Genomic DNA, 10132 nt, shown 5'->3' on the forward strand with positions numbered 1-10132 from the left:
CGGAGATCATGTTTACCTCCGCGTCTCTCCTATGAAAGGTACTCGTCGCTTCAGTATCAAAGGGAAGCTTTCCCCCAGATACGTGGGACCTTTCAAGATTGTCAGCAAGAGAGGCGACCTCGCCTATCAACTCGAGCTTCCTTCAAACTTTGCAAATGTTTATGATGTGTTCCATGTCTCTCAGCTTCGAAAGTGCTTCAAGACTCCTGAACGCACCGTCAACTTCGAGGACATTGAGCTCCAAGAAGATCTCTCCTATCGTGAGCACCCAGTGGCTATTCTTGAAGAGACTGAACGCAAGACTCGCAACAAGTCAATCAAATTCCTCAAAGTCAAGTGGTCACACCATTCCGACCGTGAAGCTACCTGGGAACGCGAGGATCACCTCCGTTCTGAGTACCCGGCGTTCTTTCAGTCCCAGATCTCGGGACGAGATCCTTTCGTAGTGGTGGAGTGTTGTAACACCCCGGATGTGACTTTCCCAATTTGTACTCCAACTCTTGCCGTTTCTGGCTTTAAGTTATTTTATTTCCTCAGGTTTGGGTCTTTGTCTCCGTGTGTTGTTATCGTTGTCATGCATCTCATATCATGTCATCATGTGCATTGCATTTACTTACGAGTTCATCTCATGCATTCGAGCATTTTTCCCGTTGTCCATTTTCCATTCCGGCGCTTCGTTCTCCTCCGGTGGTCATTTCTACCTTTCTTTCGTGTGTGGGGATTAAACATTTCCGGATAGGACCGAGACTTGCCAAGCGGCCTTAGTTTACTACCGGTAGACCGCCTGTCAAGTTTCGTATCATTTGGACTTCGTTTGATGCTCCAACGGTTAACCGAGGGACCGAAAAGGCCTCGTGTGTGTTGCAGCCCAACACCCCTCCAAGTTGGCCCAAAACCCACCTAAACCCTCTCCATCATCTAGAGCGTTCGATCACGATCGCGTGGCCGAAAACCGCACCTCATTTGGAGTCTCCTAGCTCCCTCTACCTATTAATAGGCATCTCCCCCGAAATTTCGGATCAAACCCTAGATCCCTCTCCCCTCCGCGCGGCCGGACGTGTCCGCCTGCTGCCGGACGAAAAATCCCGCCGCCGCCATGTGGCATCACGCCATTCGCCCGCGCCCGCGCCCCACATCGCCGGCCCACCGAGCCCGGGTTGGGCCCCCACGAGGCCCAGCCACACCGCCGCCCGCGCCTGCTTCCTCCTCACCACCCGGCGCCGCCCCTCCGCCGCGCCGCCGCACTCTTCCCTCGCCGGCCGGCGCGCCTCCCCGACGCCGGCGACCGCCGCCTCTACCTCCCGGCTCGCCGCGCCGCCCAGACGCCTCCGCACCGCCGCGCCGCCCTCCCGGTTCGCCGCGCCGCCCGCTCCGAGCTCCGGTGCCCGACCCGGCGACCTCCCTCTCGTCCTCGAACTCCGGCGAGCTCCAAGTCCGGCCGGCGAACCTCGGTTCGCGCGCCGGCGATCCACATCTGAAACCCTAGAGGTTTTTTTCCAAGTCCCCAGTTCCTCAGATTTTTGGCAAACTTTGACGCATCGTAACTTTGCATCCGTAGCTCCGTTTTGGGCATATAGCATATCAAAATGTTCGTCTCAGAGAGTGCATCATTTCATTCCATTGCATCATTTTCATTTGAGTTCATCTTGATGCCCGAAATGCTGTTAGAAGAGGGCTACTTGGGAAAATTGTCAGATCTGCTGCTCCATTTAGATATTTGTCATTTTTGCCATGATTAATGTGTGCATGATCTGCCCATGAGCTCTACATGTGTTTTGTTAAGGGTTTTGCCATCTTTCCAGAGGTGCAACCCATGTATTTTTGTGATGTGTGTGGTGAGTAGCAAAAGTTTGCAAAGTGAGGCACTTGTTAATGCTGATTTCAGGGACTTAGCATTTCCACTAAGTCCTTGAGCTGTTTATCTCATATGGCCATATGTTCATGTTGTTTCCTAGTGATCCGTGCCTCGTTTGAGGATGATCAGTAAGGATGTTTTGTTAACCTTGTAGTGCTATATCCATCCATGTCTTTGTTTGCAATTATGGAGCACCCTAGCTTGAGTCAATCGAGCTCTACTTTTGCTACTTCGTGAATCTGGGCAGATTGTCTACTTGTTAGTGATTTTGCCGATGATGTTGTAGTTGGTCCGTGCATGCTATGCTATTGTTCTTGCCATGTCTAGCTTGCATTTTGTGTATACTTGTTGGTTGTATGCTTAGTTGGTCATGACTTGCTCCGTAGTGAGTGCATCGGGCTCGTAAACATGCCTACTTGATATCTGTTTTCAGCATGCTCCAATTTTCACTAAGTCTGAGAACTGATTATGTTTTTGCCATGTTCACATGCTTGCAATTGTATTTTCTGATCCCTTTTGGCTCAAGGTCACTAAGGTACTTTTGTTAAGCTCTTTGAGTAGCTCCATGCCATGCTTTACTTTGCCATGTTCAGGTCCTGTAGCATGTAGTTTTGTTTCTCCAAAGAGTGCTACCTGATCTGGGATTTCAGACAAGTGTTAATTTCACTAAGTCTGAAATCTGTTTACCATATGCGTTTTTGCCATGCTTGTTTGAACCTGTTAATGGATGATTTGGCCGTATCTCAATGCTAGACTTTTGTTAGGCATCATGAATGCATCCCTGCCATGTATTCTGTTGCCATGTTTGGGTACTGTAGCATGTTCATCTCATTGCATTTAAATGGTTACTTGCTGTAAATCGCAGACCGGTGTCATATTTGAATCGCTTGCCATTTCCAAACCGTAACTCCGATTCCGGCGTTCTTTATATCGTTTTCAAGCGATTTCATCTCATCTTTCCAGTGGCACACTTGGATTCCCAAGTTGAGGCCAGGTTCATGCATCCCTTGTCAAATCTTGCATATGCATCCCGCATAGCATACCATCCTTGCATCATATTGTTTGAGCTTTGCACATGGTTGATTGTGTTCCGTTTGCTTGTTTTTCTTGTTTGGGTAGAGCCGGGAGACGAGTTCGCTAATGAGGAGCCCGTTGAGTTTGCTTTCGAGGATCCAGTCAACTCTGACAATTGTGCAGGCAAGATGATCATACCCTCGAAATCACTACTATGTTTGCTTTGCTAGATGCTCGCTCTTTTGCTATGTCAATGCTACGATGCCTACCACTTGCTTTCAAGCCTCCCAAATTGCCATGTCAAACCTCTAACCCACCATGTCCTAGCAAACCGTTGATTGGCTATGTTACTGCTTTGCTCAGCCCCTTTTATAGCGTTGCTAGTGGCAGTTGAAGATTGGAGGCCGTTCCTTGTTGGAACATTTATTTACTTGTTGGGATATCTTTATATTATCTTGTTATCTTAGTGCATCTATATACTTGGTAAAGGGTGGAAGTCTCGGCCTCTCGCCTAGTGTTTTGTTCCACTCTTGCCGCCCTAGTTTCCGTCATATCGGTGTTATGCTCCCGGATTTTGCGTTCCTTACGCGGTTGGGTTATAATGGGAACCCCTTGATAGTTCGCCTTGATTAAAGCTTTTCCAGCAATGCCCAACCTTGGTTTTACCATTTGCCACCTAGCCTCTTTTTCCCTTGGGTTTTCGGAGCCCGAGGGTCATCTTATTTTAACCCCCCCGGGCCAGTGCTCCTCCGAGTGTTGGTCCACCTGTCAGCTGCCGGTGGCGACCAGGGGCAACTCTAGGCTGGCCTACCCGTACCTAAGACAATCTGAGTGTGCCCTGAGAAAGAGATATGTGCAGCTCCTATCAGGATTTGTCGGCACATTCGGGCGGTGTTGCTGGTCTTGTTTTAACCTGTCGAAGTGTCTTGAAGAACCGATATACCGAGTCTGATCGGAACGTCTTGGGAGGAGGTCTATTCCTTCGTTGACCGTGAGAGCTTGTCATGGGCTAAGTTGGGACTCCCCTGCAGGGATTTGAACTTTCGAAAGCCATGCCCGCGGTTATGGGCAGATGGGAAATTGTTAATGTCCAGTTGTAGATAACTTGAACCTTAACTTAATTAAAATGAATCAACTGAGTGTGTTACCGTGATGGCCTCTTCTCGGTGGAGTCCGGGAAGTGGACACGGTGTTGGAGTAATGTTTGCGCAGGTTGCTCCCTAGTTTCCCGCTCGTGCTTTGCCTCCTCTTCTCGCTCTCTTTTGCGAACAGGATAGCCACCATATTTTTGCTAGTCGCTTGCTGCAGCTCCACATATTTACCTTGCCTTACCTATAAGCTTAAATAGTCTTGAACGCGAGGGTGCGAGATTGCTGAGTCCCTGTGGCTCACAGATTACTATTACACCAGATGTAGGGCCTGATGATTCCGCTCCAGGTGACGCGCTTGAGCTCAAGTGGGAGTTCGACGAAGACTCTCAACGATACTATGTTTCCTTTCTTGATGATCAGTAGTGGTGCCCTGTTGGGGGTGATCGGGACCGTTTCGCATGTTGGGTTATCTTTTATTTTGGCGTCGTAATCGGGCCATGAGTGTTTGGATGATGTAATGTTATTATGTACTTGATTGACGTGGCGAGTGTAAGCCAACTATGTTATCTCCCCTTTTATTATCTATATTACATGGGATGTTGTGAAGATTGCCTAACTTGCGACATATGCCTTCAATGCGATTATGCCTCTAAGTCGTGCCTCGACACGTGGGAGATATAGTCGCATCGAGGGTGTTACAATCGTAGTCTTTTCGATAAGTAAGAGTGTCGAACCCAACTAGGAGCAGAAGGAAATGAAAAGCGGTTTTCAGCAAGGTATTCTCTGCAAGCACTGAAATTATCAGTAACAGATAGTTTTGTGATAAGGTAATTTGTAACGGGTAACAACTAATAAAAGTAAATAAGGTGCAGCAAGATGGCCCAATCCTTTTTGTAGCAGAGGACAATCCTGGACAAACTCTTATATAAAGGAAAGCGCTCCCGAGGACACATGGGAATTATCGTCAAGCTAGTTTTCATCACGATCATATGATCCGCGTTCGGTACTTTGATAATTTGATATGTGGGTGGACCGGTGCTTGGGTACTGCCCTTAATTGGACAAGCATCCCACTTATGATTAACCCCTATTGCAAGCATCCGCAACTACAACAGAAGTATTAAGGTAAACCTAACCATAGCATGAAACATATGGATCCAAATCAGCCCCTTACGAAGCAACGCATAAACTAGGGTTTAAGCTTCTGTCACTCTAGCAACCCATCATCTACTTATTACTTCCCAATGCCTCCCTCTAGGCCCAAACAATGGTGAAGTGACGTGTAGTTGATGTTCACATGACACCACTAGAGGGATGACAACATACATCTCATCAAAATATCGAACGAATACCAAATTCACATGACTACTTATAGCAAGACTTCTCCCATGTCCCGAGGAACAAATATAACTACTCACAAAGCATATTCATGTTCATAATCAGGGGGGTATTAATATGCATAATGGATCTGAACATATGATCTTCCACCAAGTAAACCAACTAGCATCAACTATAAGGAGTAATCAACACTACTAGCAACCCACAGGTACCAATCTGAGGTTTGGGTACAAAGATTGGATACAAGAGATGAACTAGGGTTTGAGATGAGATGGTGCTGGTGAAGATGTTGATGGAGATTGAACTCCTCCCGATGAGAGGATCGTTGGTGATGACGATGGTGATGATTTCCCCCTCCCGGAGGGAAGTTTCCTCGGCAGAACAGCTCCGCCGGAGCCCTAGATTGGTTCCGCCAAGGTTCCGCCTCGTGGCAGCGGAGTTTCGTCCCGTGAGCTAGCTTATGATTTTTTCCTCGACGAAAGACTCCATATAGCCAAAGATGGGCATCAGAGGGCCACCAGGGGGGCCACGAGGCAGGGGGCGCGCCCAGGGGGTAGGGCGCGCCCCCACCCCCGTGGACGGTGGGTGCCCCCCCTCTGGTACTTCTTTCGCCCATTTTTTTGTATATTTGGAAAATAATTCCCGTGGAGTTTCAGGACTTTTGGAGATGTGCAGAATAGGTCTCTAATATTCGCTCCTTTTCCAGCCCAGAATTCCAGCTGCTGGCATTCCCCCTCTTCATGTAAACCTTGTAAAATAAGAGAGAAAAGGCATAAGTATTGTGACATAATGTGTGATAACAGTCCATAATGCAATAAATATCGATATAAAAGCATGATGTAAAATGGATGTATCAACTCCCCCAAGCTTAGACCTCGCTTGTCCTCAAGCGAAAGCCGAAATCAAAAAATATGTCCACATGTTTAGAGATAGAGGTGTCGATAAAATAAAATACGGACATGAGGGCATCATGATCATTCTTAGAATAGCAGCATATATCATCATAACAAGCAAAGGACTATATTCACTCGTGGGCCCCCTAGAGCTCCACCGACCTCAACTCCAACTCCATATATTCACTTTCGGGCAGAAAAAAAATCAAGGAGAAGGAATCATCGCGTTTTACGATACGAAGCCACCACCAAGCCCTAAACTCTCTCGAGAGGGCTGATCTGGAGTCCGTTCGGGGCTCTGGAGAGGGGAATCCGTCGCCATCATCATCATCAACCATCCTCCATCACCAATTTCATGATGCTCACCGTTGTGCGTGAGTAATTCCATCGTAGGCTTGCTGGACGGTGATGGGTTGGATGAGATTTATCATGTAATCAAGTTAGTTTTGTTAGGGTTTGATCCCTAGTATCCACTATGTTCCGAGATTGATGTTGCTATGACTTTGCTATGCTTAATGCTTGTCACTCGGGCCCGAGTGCCATGATTTCAGATCTAAACCTATTATGTTTTCATGAATATATGTGAGTTCTTGATCCTATCTTGCAAGTCTATAGTCACCTACTATGTGTTATGATCCGGCAACCCCGAAGTGAATAATCGGGACCACTTCCGGTGATGACCGTAGTTTGAGGAGTTCATGTATTCACTATGTGTTAATGCTTTGGTCCGGTACTCTATTAAAAGGAGGCCTTAATATCCCTTAGTTTCCTCTAGGACCCCGCTGCCACGGGAGGGTAGGACAAAATATGTCATGCAAGTTCTTTTCCATAAGCACGTATGACTATATTCGGAATACATGCCTACATTATATTGATGAATTGGAGCTAGTTCCGTGTCACCCTAGGTTATGACTGTTACATGATGAACCACATCTGGCATAATTCTCTATCACTGATCCATTGCCTACGAGCTTTCCATATATTGTTCTTCGCTTATTTACTTTTCTGTTGTTATTGTTATCATCACTATAAAACACCAAAAATATTACTTTTGCTACCGTTACCACTACTATCATATTACTTTGCTACTAAACACTTTGCTGCAGATACTAAGTTTCCAGGTGTGGTTGAATTGACAACTTAGCTGCTAATACTTGAGAATATTCTTTGGCCCCCCTTGTGTCGAATCAATAAATTTGGGTTGAATACTCTACCCTCGAAAACTGTTGCGATCCCCTATACTTGTGGGTTATCAAAGCTCACCGTGACTCTTGCATGAAGTATAAGACAAGAATAAAAGATAAGCCCTTCGTAGAGGGAAGCAGAGGTTGTCATGTGCTTTTATGGTTGGATGCACAAAATCTTAATGCGAAAGAACGTCACTTTATATTACCACTTGTGATATGGACCTTTATTATGCAGTCTGTCGCTTTTATTTCTTCCACATCACAAGATCGTATAAAGCTTATTTTCTCCACACTAATAAATCATACATATTTAGAGAGCAATTTTTATTGTTTGCAATGATGACAACTTACTTGAAGGATCTTACTCAATCCATAGGTAGATATGGTGGACTCTCATGGAAAAACTAGGTTTAAGGATATTTGGAAGCACAAGTAGTATCTCTACTTGGTGCAAAGAATTTGGCTAGCATGAGAGGGAAAGGCAAGCTCAACATGTTGGATTTTCCATGACAATATAATTTATCTTAGATGTAAGAAAACATAACCCATTACGTTGTCTTCCTTGTCCAACGTCAACTCTTTAGCATGTCGTACTTTAATGAGTGCTCACAATCATAAAAAATGTCCAAGATAGTATATTTATATGTGAAAACCTCTCTTTCTTTATTACTTCCTATTAATTGCAACGATGACCAAAACTATGTATGTCCACTCTCAACAACTTTATTCATCATACTCTTTATATGTGAAGTCATTACTCTCCATAAGATCCATATGATCTCTTTATTTCTTTTTCTTTTATTCTATTCCCTCAAGATCATGGCAAAATACTCAAGCCCTTGACTCAACACTAATCTTTATTATATATAGCTCACATACTCGATTACATAGAAGGATCATAAAGAAAAACTCAAAACTAGATCATACTAAAACTTTATTCTACTAGATCAAGATATTACCAAAAGGATCGAACTAAGAAAAATGGTAAAGATAAAAGTATGATGGTGATACGATACTGGGGAACTCCCCCAAGCTTGGCAGTTGTCAAGGGGGAGTGCCCATACCCATGTGTTTATGTCTCCTTCTTCGGGGGGGGGGGGTGATGTGATATTCTTGGCGATGATGCCCTTCAGGATACGATTCTCTTCCTCTAGCTTATTGACTTGCTGCTTGAGGTCCATTATTTCCTTACAGAGCTTGCCCATGACGGCTAAAGCTCCTTTCACCCAAGGATGTTGCATAGCTGCTGGAGAACAAGTAACACTCTTTTTCATATTTTCATAAGAAAGAAATCTAACTTTGGAAGGGATGACCGAGTTTGGAATAGCCGAGCTCTATAGTTCCCCCATAGTGAATCCTGCTCGGAAACAAGAAGTAACTTCTTCATCCTCCTCCATGGCATCTATCCTTTTCAAATCAGCCTCCATCTCTTCCTCAGTTTATGGCCCAAAGTGATCAGCATTGATGTTTGCTCTTGGCCCCTGTGTCGGATGAGACACCCGACTCTCCCCAACTGACTCTTGAGAAGACATATTGCTCTAAATCTACAGTAGAAACAACTCGAAACAAAGACAAAAGATATTTGCGTGATACGGTGGTCAAAACCTTCGGGAGATTTTATAGTGAATTTTTACCAACCAAAAGAAGTATCGTGCAAGAAAATGGAGTTCGGAGAGCACATGAGGTGCCCACGAGGCAGGGGGCGTGCCCAGGGGGGTAGGGCGCACCCTCCACCCTCATGGAAGCCTCGTGTCCTTCCCGGACTACTTCTTTTTTTCCTATTTTCTTAAATATTCCAAAACAGAGAAAAAATGCTATTAGAACTGTTTTGGAGTCAGTTTATGATAACCCACAAGTATAGGGGATCAATTGTAGCCTCTTCCGATAAGTAAGAGTGTCGAACCCAACGAGGAGCTAAAGGTAGAACAAATATTCCCTCAATTTCTATGGACCACCGATACAACTCTACGCACGCTTAACGTTCGCTTTACCTAGAACAAGTATGAAACTAGAAGTACTTTGTAGGTGTTGTTGGATAGGTTTGCAAGATAATAAAGAGCATGTAAATAAAAAGTAGGGGCTGTTTAGATAAAGACACAACTAAGTTAGTTTTATTAGAGAGCTTTTTGTCACAAGAAAGTTATTTGTCCCTAGGCAATCGATAACTAGACCGGTAATCACTATTGCAATTTTATATGAGGGAGAGGCATAAGCTAACATACTTTCTCTTGTTGGATCATATGCACTTATGATTGGAACTCTAGAAAGCATCTGCAACTACTAAAGATCATTAAGGTAAAACCCAACCATAGCATTATAAGGCATCAAGTCCTCTTTACTCCCATACGCAAACAACCTACTTACTCGGATCTATGCTTCTGTCACTCACGCCACCCACCATAAGAAAATCATGAACATATTGCAAACCCTACAGCGGGGATCCCTCATGCTTGCGCGACACAGAGAGCACCATAGGACAGCACCAATAATAAAACATGCAACTGAAACCAATCACGGTCATCAATTAACCCATAGGACAAAACAGATCTACTCAAACATCATAGGATAGCCATACATCATTGGGAAATAATATATAGCGTGGAGCACCATGTTTAAGTAGAGATTACAACGGGTAAAAGAGGGGTTACACCACTTCATAGAGGGGGGAAGAGTTGGTGATGATGGCGGTGAAGTTGTTGGTGTAGATTTGCGGTGATGATGATGGCCCCGGCGGTGTTCCGGCGCCACCGGGAGA

The sequence above is a fragment of the Triticum urartu genome, chromosome 6A (assembly GCF_056163025.1).
Source record: "Triticum urartu cultivar PI428250 chromosome 6A, HENAU_Tu73, whole genome shotgun sequence".
Lineage (NCBI taxonomy): Eukaryota > Viridiplantae > Streptophyta > Magnoliopsida > Poales > Poaceae > Triticum > Triticum urartu.